The sequence below is a fragment of the Erinaceus europaeus genome, chromosome 18 (assembly GCF_950295315.1).
Source record: "Erinaceus europaeus chromosome 18, mEriEur2.1, whole genome shotgun sequence".
NCBI classification, from domain to species: Eukaryota; Metazoa; Chordata; class Mammalia; order Eulipotyphla; family Erinaceidae; genus Erinaceus; species Erinaceus europaeus.
Window position 1 is genome coordinate 14621467 of NC_080179.1, and position 17105 is coordinate 14638571.

General features: G+C 39.8%; 1 long non-coding RNA gene across 1 annotated transcript in view; it reads left to right on the forward strand.

Moving 5' to 3' along the window:
- LOC132534313 (uncharacterized) overlaps positions 1 to 16571 on the forward strand; it is a 125099-nt gene extending 108528 nt beyond the window's left edge. Inside the window, exons 2-3 of the long non-coding RNA XR_009546036.1 lie at positions 13982 to 14043; positions 16486 to 16571. This is a non-coding gene — a long non-coding RNA (uncharacterized LOC132534313). The remainder of the gene's footprint in view (positions 1 to 13981; positions 14044 to 16485) is intronic.
- Positions 16572 to 17105: the final 534 nt, after the last annotated feature.

Genomic DNA, 17105 nt, shown 5'->3' on the forward strand with positions numbered 1-17105 from the left:
TGAAAGTTAATTTTCAGATCTGTTTCATAAAAAGCAGTTTAAGCACTTTGAAAGGAAAGAGATTTTTCAACTTTGTCTTATTCATCAGTCTTCATACCTGCTGAATAAAAAAGCCTTATATCAGTGTCAATAGTATACGTTTAAGATAGGCAAAATAGCAGTTGATTGTGAATTATTAAGCATCATGGCTCTGATGAAAAAATCAAAACAAACAAACAAAAAAGGTGAAACTACTTTCATAAAATAGAATGGAAGTATTTCCACTACTCTGGGGTTGGAGCAGAAAAGTGTCAGACATTCTCTAGGCCCTTGGGCAAGTATTCATATACCTGGGGGCAACCCTACCCTTCTTCAAAGAACAGTCATTGAGTTAGAATAATGTAGCAGTTAGCAGATGAAAACCATGCTTTATTCAAAGAAGGGGGAAGATATGAAGCAGGCTGGCCAGTTCTTTATAATTGCTCCCTATTTCCCTGTTGCATTTTAAAAATGTGATGTTTCAAGGGGCAGCTTTTTAATTTGGTTTAATTTTCTGAGGCAGTATTGCAAATAAACATCTCTCAGAAGACTGAGATTTCTGCCAATTATTGCTGATGCTAAGTGTCTGAGTTCAAATTTAACTCAAGACCATTGTAAAGAAATCGGGCAGAATTGAACTGCACCATGAGCGAAAGCTGTTCTGTTTTCCCAGTGGGGGATCACTGCATACACAGCAAGTGGGAAGAAATGAGAATACCTGCCGTGGAGGGTTGAGAGGGAAATTAATTGCACACATTTAAATAGATGGGGTTACGATTTTTCCTTGACAGTAAGACCCCAGAATTCTAAGGCAGAGAATTTAAGAGCAAGTGGTTTGAGGTAGACATTAAGAAATGTGAACTCTGTTTTATCCTTCCAAATCAGTGCGTCTCAGACAAGCCAGGAAGCTTCCCAAGATGATGGAGGACAGAGAGTGTGCTGAGTCTCTGCTGTGTGACTTGGAAACTCTGTACAGTTTGTCTCTTCTAGAAGGAACTCATGTAGAAGGCTGTGGAATGTTGGCTCAGGCTCTAGTCTAGGTCAGAGGGAGAAGGTGATGGAAAATGTGTCTTGGGAAAACACAGATTGGTATGTGAGTTAGCAACCTTGAACTTATTATTATTATTTTAATTGGGCGGTTAATGGTTTACAATATAGTCTCTGACACATAAGCACAACCCCTCCCTTTGACAGGTGTCTAGGAGAAACTGATTCCCTCAACCTAGGACCTCCTCTCCCATCATACAACAGGACCCTAATGCCCCCTCATTGCGTTCCTTTCCCTCCTTCTCTAGAGTCATTTGCTTTGATACTATACATCACACTTGGTCCAAGTTTCTGCTTTTGGCATTGATACTATACATCACATTCGGTCCAAGTTTCAGCTTCTATTTTCTCTTACTCTCCTTTATTTTAAGTTCCACCTAAAAAAGAGATCATTCAGTATTGGTCTTTCTCTTTCTGTCTGTCTCATTCAACATGATACCTTCAAGTTCTGACCAAGATATTGCAAAGGAGATGACCTCATATTCACATACTGTATTATTGTGTATATGTACTACAACTTTCTTAGACACTTATCTGTTGTTGGGCAAACGCTAGAGGAAGAAGGGTTGCTTCCAAGTTTTGGATATTATAAACTATGCTGCTATGAACATATGTGTGCATAGGTCTTTTGGATAGGTATTTTAGTTTTCTCCAGTTATATCCTCAGGAGAGGGATTGCAGGGCCACAAAGTAGGTTAATTTCTAGTTTTCCAGTGAATCAGATGGTTTTCGACAAGGATTGGACCAAATTACATCCCCACCAACAATATAGGAGAGTCCCTCCCCCCCACAGCATCTCCAATAGCTGGTATTTCTGTCTTTTCTAATGTATGGTATTGTTAAAAGTGCAAAGTGGTATCTCATTGTTGTTTTTATTCGCATTTCCCTGACCAGCTTGAGACCTAAGCTTGGTTATGGGCAAACCTGTAGTTCCATTGAGTTCTGTTAGCTAGAGCAAGTCATGTGACCAAGATCAGGACTGCAGAGTCATATGATAAAGGACATGGATAGGTATGGTTGAAGGACTGAGACCATTCATGCACTTGACCACAGTTAGCAGTGAACATACTTTTTTTTGAGCTTATTAAGAGTACTTGTACAATAAATCCCAAATGTGAGTTTAGGAATAAAATTCTTCCTTTAATAGCCTACACAAAAATACTTATTTCCAGAAGAGAAAACACAAGTAGAACCTGAACTGGAGTTGGTGTATTGCACCAAAGTAAAAGACTCTGGGGTGGGGGGGGCATAGGTCCAAAAAGGATGACAGAGGACCTAGTGGGGGTTGTATTGTTATGTGGAAAACTGAGAAATGTTATGCATGTACAAACTACTGTATTTACTGTCGAATGTAAAACATTAATCCCCCAATAAAGAAATAAAAAAAAAAAAGAAAGAAACCAAGGTTCAGAAAAGTCAGTGAAATTTAACTCAGATGCAGTCAGTTGGTTGAGTTATGATTAAAAAGTACTAATTCCACTGATTTCAGTTGGGTCAACTGGTTGGTTTTCATGAAGACATAGTAAGTCAAATTAGCCACATGAAGAAACAGAGGAAGAATAAAAAGTATTTTTAAAACTTCATCATATATTGATAATATTTAGGTCACTTTGTTTCTTAATAATGTGTCCAATTTAGTCCTTAACAACAAACCTACGGATAAGAATTTTTTTACTTACTTTGGAGCTTAATTCTTAAAAAAAATTTTTTTATCTTTATGTATTGGATAGAGACAGTCAGAAATTAAGAGCGAAGGGAGTGATAGAGAGGGAGAGACAGCTGCAGCCCTGCTTCACCACTCACAAAGCTTTCCCTCTGCAGGTGGGGACTGGGGGCTCAAACCCGGGTCCTTGTATATTGTAACATGTGTGCTCAACCAGGTGTGCCACCACCCAGTCCCTGGAGCTTAATTCTTAACTCCTGGTTGTGAGTTAACTTATATCTGCAAAAATTGTCTGATGTGCACCCCTGTAAATAAAAATTCCCTCCTCCTCTTCCTTTTCCTCCTCCACCTCCTTTTCCTGTTTTCTTGAACCAAGGTCATGCACATGCATGATTTTGAGGTGACTAGTTAGTATCTTCACTGCCATCTCAATGCAAAACCAGAAGAAATTGTTGGACATAAGACTGACCACTTTTATTATTGTTAATTTTTGTAGCTTTGTTTTTTTAAGTAGCCTTGATTTTCAAGCCTATAAATGTTTTGATATATAGTTTTTACTTCAAGATCCATTACCCCACTGGATCAACATACAGAAGCCAGAACTCCCACCTTCTGCACCTCAAAAAGGATTTTGGTCCATACTTCCGGTAGAGGAGAAATGGCGGGGGAAAGATGACCAGAGAGCTTTGAACTCCAACTCCATGAGGACCCAGAGAGAAAAGAGGAAAAGGCCAGGGACATTAGAATGTAATAATAGGTGTGACTTGGAAAGGAAGAGAAGTGAGATCATGGGAAAATAATGGGCAAATACAAATATAGACAGATAGCTGTAGAAATAATACTTAACCCATATCTGTAATCTTAGGAGGTCTGCTGTAGCTTACAATGGAGGAAATGGGGACGTAGAACTCTGATGGTGGGAATGGTATGGAGTTGTATCCTTGTTATCTTGTAATTTTGTAAATCAATATCAAATCACGAATAATTTTTTTTTAAAAAAACGGAAGCATTATCCCACCACCACCCAAAACCCATTGAAGTACTGCTCCCGTTACTATTCCTCGTAGCTACAACCCCACAAGCCATTATTGACTTGCATTCTCCAGTTGAATCCATGATGATCTTTGGGTTTTGCTTATTTCCTGGTTTTGTTTCCCTCCTGTGGGTGGGGTCCTTCTATATTTCATTTCATGTAAGTCCTTTTAGTGTCTCTTGTAAGTCTGGCATAGAGGTGATAAATGTGTTCAGCTGTTGCTTATCTGCCAAATACTTTAAACTTGATTGATAACTTCACAGGATAAAGTATTGTTGGGTGGGGGTCTACTTCATTCAGAACTTTGAGTATATCCTTCTAGTCCTTTGTAGCTTTTAAAGTTTCTGTTGAGAAATTAGCTAATAGTCTTATGGGATTTCCTTTGTAAGTGACTCTGCTTCTCATTGGAAACCTTCAGAAAAATCTTTTCATCTTTGATCTTTGTCATTTTCACTGCTATGTGCTTTGGTAAACTTGAGTTTCAATTCATTTTTCTTGGATCCTTTTGAGCCTCCTGAATCTGGAGATTCATCTTTTTTTTTTTTTTTTAATTTTGGGGAAAATTACCATCTAGAATTTCCTCAGATATGAATTCTGTCCTGTTCTCTCTTACTCCTCTTTCTACCCCAGTGATGTAAATGTTATTCTTGATGCTGTCCCATGTTTTTCTCACATTGCCTTCATTGTTTCAGTGTGTTTTTCTTTCTTTTCTTTATTTTATTTTTTAAGATAGAGACAGAGTCAGAGAGAGGGAGAGAGGGAGAGAGGGAGAGAGGGAGAGAACAACACCACAGCTACTTTCATTATTGTGGGGGTCAAGTGCAAACTGAGTTCTACACATGGCGAAATAGTACACTATCCAAGGGCGCTGCTTGTTGGTCCTAGTGCTCCCCCTTCCCCCTCATCTTCTTGGGGTAACTTCTATTGCCTTCACTTCTTGTTTTCTCTGGTCTTCATTTTCTCGCAGGTATTCTCTGCTGTCGCTTCACTTTTCATTCTTCTAAGTGCTATTACGATTCCCTCATTATTTCTCTTTGTTATAACCCTCCATATTTCTTCTCAATTTGGTGAATGCTTATAGGGTCACAGCTTTGAGGATGATCATCTGGAGTAGTTTTGTTGAATTTGGAGCTATTTTTGAGTTTTGCCTTGATCCATTATTGCAGCCTTCTATTCTGGGCAGACTTCATAGGAGCTGAATCCCTGAAACTAGTGCTGTGATTCACCTTGTAGTCTGCCTGCCCTCTCCTCTTGAGTGTGTCCTTTTTTTCATGATTTTTTTCTTGATTCTGACAAGAACCTACCTGTTGGTCTGCTTCTAAGACCCCTTCTGTTTCATTAGTTTAATTCCCCCCTGCTTAACACTGTATTCTATTTACATAACCACTGTTTACTAAGCACCGCCCTGCCTCCAGGGCATTGGTTTAATCCTCATTGTTTTGCAGACTTTTTCCTTCTCCCCACCCCCTATCCTAGTACATTGTTGTTAAAGTTCGGAGGCTCCAGCAGGCCGGGCTAGCGTCGTGATGGTAGACAGAGACAGAGACTTGAGGACACATGGCTGGGCTGAGAAGCTGCAGTTTAGTCTTTATTCACAAAGGGCAAATCACCACACCATGTGCTTCCCCATCATTCTCCCTCCGCGGCTCCTGCTGGGACTCTGCACATCCTTAGCATAGGGGGCGGGGAGAAAGTGGGGCATGAAACTAGCAAGGGCCAGACCAACTCTCTCAGAGGTCGGGGGGAAGGGGAGCAAACCAATATGAAACATAGCAACAGTACATCCTCTTTGGACCTGACACTTCCGCCTCAGGATATATAAGGACAGGATTGTGATTAGAGACAGCTTAGACTGCTCTGCTTTCCACATGAATAAAGACTGAACTGCGTACCAATCAGCCATGAGTCCCTGGTCATCTGTCTCCCGCCCGCGAAGCTAGTCTGGCACCTACCTGAATTCAAAGTGTATTTTTCTCTCAACTTTCCATACCCCCATCCTATATCACCTCTCATGGTCTGTCTACCAAACTCCTGCCTGACATCAATTATACTACTTTTTCATTTTTATTTTATCTTATTTTAGTTATGTATGAATTTATTTATAACCAGAGCACTGCTCAGTTCTGACTTATGGTGGTGCTTGGGATTGAGCCTGGGACTTTTGGTGCTTAAGGCATGAAAGTAATTTTTGCATAACCTATTATGCTGTCTCTCCAGCCCTGATTTTCCATTTAGACACACACACACACACACACACACACACACACACACACACACGGTGGGGAGGGGAGAGAGAGAGAGAGAGAGAGAGAGAGAGAAACACAGCATCTGACCTGCCCCCACTGCCAGGGTACTCTGCTGTGGTACTGGGTCTCAAACCTGGACCTGGTAAATGGCGAAGCAAGCGGCCTACTCCGGAGTCACTCCTCTAGCCTTCAGGGAAGGTTTTTTTTTTTTTTTTAAGTTACTTTTCTTGGAGGTGAATGAATTGCAGTACAGTTGTTGTCATGTGGGTACAATTTCTCATCTCCCTGTGATAGGTGATTTCAGAACATTCTCACTCCCACTTGGGTCCTTTTCCATCATCACGCACAAGGACCCCAGTGCCCTCTCCACACCCCTTCTTCTTCTTCTTCTTCTTCTTCTTCTTCTTCTTCTTCTTCTCCTCCTCCTCCTCCTCCTCCTCCTCCTCCTCCTCCTCCTCCTCCTTCTTCTCTTACAGTGCACCCCACTCAGTCCAAGTTTCACTCTGTGCTTTGCTTTTCTGTCCTCTAGATGCCACCACAGCTTTTTGAGTTGTCTTAATGTTGGTTAGCGACACACACACACACACACACACACACACACACACACACACACTCGCACACATACATTCTCACACACAGTCACACATCCTCACATTCCCACACACATACATACACTCACACACCCACACACTCACACACACACTCACACACACACATACACTCACACACCCACACACTCACACACACACTCACACACACACATACACTCACACACCCACACACTCACACACACACTCATACTCACACACCCACACACTCACACACACACTCACACACACACATACACTCACACACCCACACACTCACACACACACTCATACTCACACACCCACACACTCACACTCACACACACTAACACACACACTCACACACACATATACATTCACACACACCTCACACACATACACACACACTCACACATACACACTCACACACATACTTACACTCACACACATACACTCACCCACACATACACTCACATATACCCCCACACTTACACACACACTCACACACACTCACACACATACACTCACTCACATATACACTCACATACACCCCCACACTTACACACACACCCACACTCACACACTCACCCATACACACACACGCTCATACACATCCCACACTTACACACTCACACACAAACACTCACACACACATACACTCACACACTTACACACTCACACACATACACTCACTTACACACACACACACACACTCACACATATGCTCACTCACACACATCCATACACACATATACTCACACACACATACACTCCCCTACACACACACACTCACACACACTCTCACACACATGCTCACTCACACACATACACACACATTCATACACACATATACTCACACACACATACAATCACACACATACTGGGGTCACAAATGGTTTAACCACAGTTCAGAGTGATCCTGAATGGAGCAGAGAGTCAGCTTGAAAACTGCAAAAGTACTGTGAGCGTCCAAAGAAGAGACATCGCTGCCTTTTCCCTTGTTGGTATCTTTGAAGTGTAGATACAGTTGAAGAAAAAGCAGTTAGCTGTGTTTAATTATAACTTCTTTTACAAATATTTATTTTGGAAAGAGTCAGAGAGAAATTGAGAGAGGAGGGAGAGATAGAGGAGAGAAAGAGAAACACTGTAGACATGCTTCACTGCTTGTGAAGCTTCTTCCATTGCAGCTGGGGAATGGGGGCTTGAATCTGGATCCTTGTGCACTGTAACATGTGTGCTCCACAGGGTGTGGTGCCACGGGGGCCCTTAATTATAACTTCTAAAGATGGGGAATAGATTTCCTTTTTTTAAAAAATAGATTTTCTTAAGTAATGGATGTGGACTGATTTCCCCTTACTATTCTGAGTCTTCCTACCGTTGCTTAATAACTGAAAGAAACTGCAGGTCATTTTAGGAAAGTGCTTCTTATTTTATTCGTAGAGTCAGAGTATAAGGCAACTATATATGTATTTGTTCCCTCAGTTGGTTAGGAAAGACTAAGCAGAGAAACTTTTTCCCCCCTTTTTTCTTCTCAGTATTCTACATTTTTCATTTGGAAGGGAAATACAAATTCAGCACAGGGAGAGTGTTATGGTCTGTATATATTAATGGGATTTTAGTGTTTTTATTTATAAACTAGAAATAAATATGTTTGCTAGGCATATAGAATGAGTCAGGAACAAGATCTTTTTAAAAAATGGTAATTACAGGAGTGGATGGTGGGGTAAAGAGGTGGAATCCTGTAGGTATTGAACTCTAGCAATATCTCCACTGGAAAAAAATTAGTAATTACTGTTAGGTGATTTGGAAAAAAGCACCAGTGACCAGTCATTCCAAGGAAATTCATGTGGTTATCATGTGTAATAAATTGATAGAATTTATATACATATATATATGCATACATATATACAACTAAAGTTATTTTTTGATTCTATTAATGATTTAATATTGATTTACAAAATTACGAGATAACAGGGATATAACTCCGCACCATTCCCACCACCGGCAGAGCTCTGAATCCCACTCCATTGGAAGCTCCAGCAGTTCACCTAAGGTTGCAGATATGAGTTAACTATTATTGCTACAACTCTGTCTATATTTATCTATACTTGCCCATTTGTCCCCCCTGTGGTTCCATCTTCTCTTCCTTTCCAAGTCACACCTACACCTATTACTACATTCAAATGTCCCTCCCCTTTCCTCTTCTTTCTCGGGGTCCTGATGAAGTTGGAGTTCAGTGCCCTCTGGCTATCTTTCCCCTATCATTTCTCCCCCACTGGGAGTATGAACCTGAAGTTATTTGTTTGATTAGAAGTTTATTACAAACACCTTTTGGTAGAATATGAACAGGGAGTGAGGGAATAGAACTGACCTGACACTGAGCACTGAGTACTCTTGATTACCCCTCTTTGTTGACTGAACTTGGGGATACCAGAAACCTATGTCTAAAATCTGCTTGGAATCCATTCCTTCTCTTTCTTTTTTTTTATGATACTGAAGCAGAAGATAACAAGATAAAGGATTGCATAGCTTGGCATGTGGATGCTTCCCCACTGTGTGTTTCTTTTGTGGGAAGGAAGTAGCAGCCACCAACTGCTGTTTTATTAATAATGAGGCTTTCACATAAATTCCATGCAAAATTGATTTTTGACTGTTATATAATAATCAAATACCAAGCTTTAAAAAGTAATTGAGAAATCTATTTGTAATTTACTTTGCCTATAAGAACCTGCTGTCCTGCCATAAACAATATTATAGTGCCTCCCAACCCCGTTAAACAGTGATTTTTTTTTTACATGTCTGTTTGGCTTCTCTCTGATGATATACAGTCAGGAAGTATAATGATTACAGGTTTGAAACAACATGTGGCCACAATTTCTTTCAGTTGCATCTTCAAGGGCATCTTGCAAGTCGTGATACCGTTTTCATCATAGTACAGGTGAAATGTATTAGTGGTTCATTACCTGGCACTGGGTGTTGACTGAAGGATCATAAATAGGCTTTGCTTGCACCCGGGAAAGCACGGGAAATAGCTGAACAATGCAAAAGAAAATAAGCAGATAAAAAACTCAAACCATCAAAACTAACAGAGCCAAAACAATCTATTTTCCACTTGTTTGGTGTACTGCACAAAAGTTATGGACTCTGGGATGAGGAGAGTTCAGGGCCTGGAACGTGATGGCAGAGGAGGACCTAGAGGTGGGTTGAATTGTTATGTGGAAAACTGAGAAATGTTACACATGTACAAACTAGTGTATTTTACTATCGACTGTAAACCATTAATCCCCCAATAAAATCTTACATGCCTTTCACAAGGCAACATATGAGACTTCCATTTGTCCTGTCTTCTTACCAGTACTTGGTATTTTTAGTTAAGTAGTAAGTAACTCATTTGGTTTTAATTGACATGTTCCTCCTAACTTGGCACTTTGAGCACTGTTTCATGTAATTATTACCATCTGTATTTTTTCCTTTTTGAAGTGTCTTTTCAAATTCTCTCCCCATTGTTATTTATTTATTTATTTAATTTATTTATTGCTGTTGTTAGAGTTTAACTGCTCTGGGTTGCGTTTTTCAGATAGAGAGAGATAAAGGGAGAGTGGGAAACATACTGGAGCGTGGAAACTCCCTCCACTGAGGTGGTGCCTAGTTGAACATGGATATTGTGTAGGTGGATTGTGAACATGGATTGTGCAGGTGCACCATCCAGGCGAACTGTCTTGCTGACCCTTGTCTCCATTTTTATTGGGCATCTGTCTTACTGAGTTGTAAGAGTTCTTTATTCTGGATACAAACCTTTTGTTAGATACATGTTTAGGCTTAGGATTTTGCTTTCCTTTTTTGGTCATTTTAACTGTCTTAAATGAGTTTGTGTGTATAAGTATATATATATATATATATATATATATATATATATTTACAAGCATATATATATATATATGCTTGTAAATTTCTTCAAAGAAGTCTACTGGAATTTCACTTAGGATTATATTAAATTATAGATCAATTTGTGAAAAAAATAATTTGAAATATTGTCTGTCATCTCAGGAGCACAGTTTCATACCTCCCCCAAATATGTGTTAGCATACATACCCACTACCAAGTGCCATCTCCCTCAGCAAAGGACATTGGGATGCTTACCTTCTTAAGACTCACACATCCCTCCCTGATTAGAGACCTCAGATCTGCAGATTTACAAACCAAGGGCTAACAGCTGTTTTAATGTCTGTTCCCTTGCTTTGTTTCTTAGACACCACATATGAGCATGATCATTTGGTATTCATCTTTCTCCTTCTGGCTTGTGTCACTTAGTATGATCCCTCCAGCTCCATCTATGTGGCAGTAAAAAGCAAGATTTCATCTTTTCTTTTTTTTTGTTTTTTGTTCAGATTGAATTTTAATAGTGGGCTCAAATTGTTAATACATTTCTAATAATGACTTGTTCTTTGAAATATTAAATCTGAAAGCTTAGACCAGGGAGAACAGAAACAACTGGTGGTGTTACTTTATAAGATACAGTTATATATAAATAGTATAAAAGGACGTAAATTATGGTGAGATCTTACATGACAGAGCAAATCCTAACAATGGGATATTCAAAGTTAACCCAATTGCCAAATAATTTGGTTATAGCAATAACTATCCATTGCCTTCCTAAACCCTAAGACAGCAGGAATCTTCCCCTTTCTCTAGAAAGCCTGTACATCTCCCAGTCCTGGAAGCTTGAGGGCGAGGCTCACTTTCCTTTTTGCTTCTCTCAAGTCATACTAGCTGATACTGCATTTGCTGTTCCCAACCTATTCAGTGCAACCAGTACCACCTCAGCACACTTCACTTTGGACTGCGTCCAGAGATGTCAGGTGTGGAATGTCAACCTCTCAGCTTCATTACTCTGGTGAGACCTTTCCTAGCTCATAGGACTCCTTAATTCCATTTAAGGTGGTGCGCTTCTCAACAAAACCTCAAAACCTAGATATAGACCAGGGCCCATGAGATAGGGCATATGTACATGTTATCCATAGGAAAACATACACCTTAAAGCAAAAGTGCACAGTAGTTTGCAGTAAGTCAATAAATGAAGCAAGTAGAAAGACCTAGAAAGACACCATAAAGTACCTAATCAAATAGTTTCTACTTAGACCATGATACCCTCCTCACCTACCTCCTATTACATGTCCCTCGATCACTCCAAAGCTAACCTTGTCAGACACAGTAAGGACTATAGAAGCTGAATAAGGGCAAGAGACTGGCTACTTTAATGATGACTCCTTGGTCACTGCCAGGCATCTTTTCTTAAACCTGAGTAGCATTCTTTTGTGTAGGTATACCACAACTTTCCTACCTGTTTATCTATTATTGGACACTTGGATTGCTTCCAGATTTTGGCTATTGTAAATACATCCTCAGTGAATACTGGTGTGGATAAGATTTTTAGATTAGTGTCTTTTGGATAGATGCCTATGAGAGAAATTGCTGAAACAAGTGCCATGTATATTTCTTTTAAGAAATCTCCATAATATTTCCGTAGAAGTTGGATCAGTTTATGACCAACAGTGTTTAAGGTACCCCTTTCCCACATTCTCTCTCTCACTCTCTTTCTCTCTCTTAAAGATCTTGCTTATTTATTACTGAGAAAGATAGGAGAGAAGGAAAGAACCAGGCATCACTCTGGTACATGTGCTGCCAAGGAGTGAACTCAGAACCTCATGCCTCAGAGTCCAGTGCTTTATCCACTGTGCCACCTCCTGGATCACCCTTTCCCACATTCTCACCAGCATTTGTTGTTTTGACTTTTTAATTTTTGAGATTAGTGTTATTGCTGGGCCTTGGTGCCTGTATATCTCTAGCGCTCCTAGTGACTTTTCCCCCCTTATTTATATAGAGGACAAGAGACAGAGAGGGAGAGAGAGAAAAGTAGAGGAGGAGAGACACTGCAGCACTGCTTTTGAAGTTCCCTTTTGCAGACCACCCATTTGTTGGTCTGGAGCTTGAATCCAGATCCTTAAACATCATAATATGTCTGCTCTATTGTGTGAACCAGCTGCTGATTGTCTGTTTCTGACATTTTAAATTTAGGCCATTCTCACAGGTTTAGAAGTGATAACTCAGTGTTGTCCTGATAATAAGTGATGGTGACTGTTTTTTCACATGCCACGCTTTCTGAGTCCTCTTTGGAAAAGCATCTGTTCTACTCTTCTCTTCATTTCATGATGGGGTCTATACTTTTTTTTGTTGAATTTGGTGAGTTGTCTATCTTCTGAGTATTTTCCCAATCAGTAGCATTTTTTAAATAGTTTCTTTCCCTATACATATATAGAAGCTTTTTAGCTTGATGTAAATTGCATTTGTATATTTTGCTCTTGTTTCCCGTGCTGTGGTTGAAATATTCTGTATTCTGAAAATATCTTTGAAGCCAATAAGATGGAGTGTTTTTATCTGTTTTTGTCATCATTGTATTTTATGGCTTCAGGTTTTACACCTAAGTATTTGATTCATTTTGAGGTAGCATAGTGTGAGATGGTGATCTAGTTTCATTGTTTTACATTTGACTGTCCAGCTTTCCCAACACCATTTTTTGAAGAGACTTTCCTGTTTCCATCTTATGCTCTTGACTACTTTGTAATGGATTAGGCTTTGTTCTGGAATTTCAATTCTATTCTATTGATTTTTGTGCTTAACTGTTGTTTGAACACCACACTATTTTGATGAGTATAGGTTTGTAGTATAGTTTGACATCCAGGAATATAATCCCTCCATTCTTATTCTTTTCCTCCTCAAAACTGCTTTGGAAATTATGGGTCTTTCATGGTTCCAAACAGATTTCATTAACGGTTGTTCTATTATTTCCTTAAAGAATAGTTATTGGAATTTTAGGGATTACACTGAATCTGTATAATTCTTGGAGGCCAGGTGGTGGCACTCCCTGTTAGGTACACGTAGTACTATGCACAAGAACCTGGCATTGACCTGTATTTGAGGCGCTGCTTCCCACCTGCAGAGGGGAAGCTTCATGAATAATGAAGCAGGTCAGCAGGTGTCTCTTTTTCTCGCTCCCTCTCTTACCTCCCACTCCCCTCTCAAGGAAAAAATGGCTTCTGGGAGCAGTGGGTTCATAGTGCCAGTAAAGAACCCCAGTGACAACCCTGGAGGCAAAAATAAATAAACAAATTAATTAAAATTTAAAAATAGAATCATTATAATTCTTTGGGTAGGATGGTCAGTTTATCAATTTATGATCTTGTGATTTTTTTTCCTGTTTTATATTTCCTTTTGTTTCTTTTCAGTGTACACTGTAATCTTTTTTTTTGTTTTGTTTTTTTGTAAAGTTATCCCAGAGTACCTAATTCTTTTACATGCAATTGCAAATTGAATTGTTTTCTTAATCCATCTCTCTCCCCCTCTCTCCTAGAGCACTGCTCAGCTCTGGTTTATGGCAGTGCCAGTGTTGAACTTAGGACCTTCGGACCTCAGGTATGAAAGATTTTTACATAAACATTATGCTGTCCCCAACCCCATTCTTGATTTTTTCCCTTCTGTCCCATTGCTTTTATATAGAAATGCCATAAATATATGCATATTACATAGTAGTCTACCTTTCTACAGTATTCTTTTATTCTTTTATTTTTTATTTTTTTGTCTCCAGGGTTATTGCTGGGGCTTGGCGCCTGCACTATAACAAGTCCACTAATCCTGGAGGCTTTTTACCTTTTGTTGCCCATGTTGTTTATCTTTGTTGTTATTATTACTGTTGTTATTGGTGCCATGCCATTGTTGTCCTAATAGAGATTGAGAGAGGATGGGAAGACAGAAAGGGGAGAAAAAGATAGACACTTGCAGACTCGTTTCAACGCTCGTGAAGCGACCCCCCTGCAGATGGGGGGCCTGGGGCTTGAACTGGGATCCTTATGCTGGTCAGTGCGCTTTGTGCCATGTGCGCTTAACCCGCTGTTCTATCACCTGGCTCCTTTATTTTATTCTTTCAAAAAGTTTTTAAGTATAATATTTTGGATTTTCTATGTGTATTATAATGACATCTTTCCCAGGTTTTTCCTTTCATACCTTTTTCTTCCCTAGTTTCTATGGCTAGTACTTCTAATGTTCTTAAATAATAGCGTGAGAGTGCACATCTGACATTATTGATGATCTTAGTGAGAAATAAGTTAGCATACTTGTTAAAACTGTATTGTAGTCTCATCATGTCCTTACTTGACTTTATAGTAATCTTTATAATAATATGTGTATTATCAAGGCAGAAACACAGTTTCTGGAGGTGGTCTAAATTCATATGGTCAGGCAAAGGGACCCTCAGGTTCCTGCCTCCATATCTGTGTTCATTTCATAGTCTCATGAGGCACCTACCTTTGACGACACTGGGAATGAGTGGGAATGTGAAGAATGTGAGGAGAATTACTAAATACACATATTACTACCCTGTAGTAATATGTGTATTTAGAAATATGAATTTTTTCAAATTGATGCCAATAAATGTATGCACGATATCGCATATATTTCAAACACAGGCAAAATTTCAATAGAAATGCTAACATCTTGGAGCACAGGTACAGCATCTTAGAAGAAAGAAAATAGGATAGCAGAGACCTGAGTTTGAATGGCAGCTTTCCTTCTCCACACACTTTGCACAAGTTATCTGCATTTCTGAGTTCAGTTAGCCCATTTTTAAAATGAGAGTAGCAATGTCTATCTCAGGTGTGATACAATGAAATATTATATGTACAAAATGCCTGGAATGTACATAGTAATACATTTATATGAAGAAATAGTTTCAGGAATGGGGATCAAGTGTAGATCTTGGAATCTATTAAAAGTTTGAGTGTGGGAACTGATTGACACTGACATTGATTGAAATTTTTAAATTATTTTTATTTATAAAAAGGAAACACTGACAAAAACCATAGGATAAGAGGGGTGCGACTCCACACAGTTCCCACCACCAGAACTCGGTATCCCATCCCCTCCCCTGATAGCTTTTCTATTCTTTATCCCGCTGGGAGTATGGACCCAGAGTCATTATGGGGTGCAGAAGGTAGAAGGTCTGGCTTCTGTAATTGCTTCCCCGCTGAAGATGGGCATTGTCAGGTTGATCCATACTCCCAGCCTGCCTCTCTTTCTGTAGTGGGGCAGGGTTCTGGGGGAAGCAGGGCTCCAGGACACATTGGTGGGGTCGTCTGCCCAGGGAAGTCCAGTTAACATCATGGTAGCATTTTGAATTTGGTGGCTAAAAAGAGTTAACATATAGAGCCAAACAAATTGTTGACTAATCATGAACCTAAAGGCTGGAATAGTTCATAAGAAGGGTTGGGGGTCTCCATTTTGAAGATAGCCTAGCAGGCCTATTTTAGTTATATTCCAAAGAGTCTGTGACGATAATAGTTTTTTGTTTTTTTTAATTCTGACCAAGGCAGTTTGCCTATTCCATATGTATCTCTCTTAAGGTACTCCCTTGAGGTTCTTAACAGTAACTAAACATTCAGTCATAAATGATGATGAATACCACCACATTACCAAACGATTTTCACTGTAAGAGTAGGAAGTGCCAGGCTTAAGGGACCCTACACAGACAGCTGAGAAACTCACTGATTGGAAGTTTTCAGTCAACAGTTTTCAGAGGAGCTGTGGTGCTGGATGTTCTTTATGAAGTGCAAAGGGTATTGACCTTGACTTAGTTTGATCTTGTGTTTCAAAGAGAAAGAGGAAGTTTGGGGTCAGGTGGGGTGGTTATAATAACATCAAAAGTACCTCCCGTGTGGGAAGGGCCAGGTTCAAATCTGGGCTGTGTGCATGATATAGCAGATATACTATCTTGCTGGCCCCAAATTTGGGATATATTTTCCTCTAGTTGTTACTCTCTCTGTTCCTTTACTCCTGCGCTCATATTTACTTCTCTTCCCACAGGCAGCCTGCTAACAAGACAAGTACATACTGTTGAGCCGTGTTTGCCATTAGCTGTCCACTCTTCACATTCTCAGTGTCGTCAAAGGTAGGTGCCTCATGAGACTATGAAATGAACACAGATATGGAGGCAGGAACCCGAGGGTCCCTTTGCCTGACCATATGAACTTAGACCACTTCCGGAAACTGTGTTTCTGCCTTGATAAAACGCCTGACATAGCCAAGGGATATCTTGGGAGCTGTAGGAGGAAGTGCATGGAATATTGCTCCATAAGTTGTAAACTGCTTGCATCTTAAGAATCATTGTACTAGTATGTCACTGCCCACTTATTCTATTTCCTCTTGCCACCAGAAGTATAGGAAATGCAGATACATCTACATTTTGAAACTTGATTGGAATTGGGGTGTGGCTTGGAGTGAAGTGGGATGGTGATGATGGTGGTGTTTATATTCACAAGCAAAAATCTAGAGTCATAGATCCCGGGAGCTGGATATGACTTCAGAGGCCATCTATTTAAATGTCTAGCTGTGCAGAACACACTCATAGGTCCAATGACCCCAGTGGAGAGTTTCCATTACCTGGTTCTCAGAGACACATGTCATCTGTAGTGTAGACTTAGGAG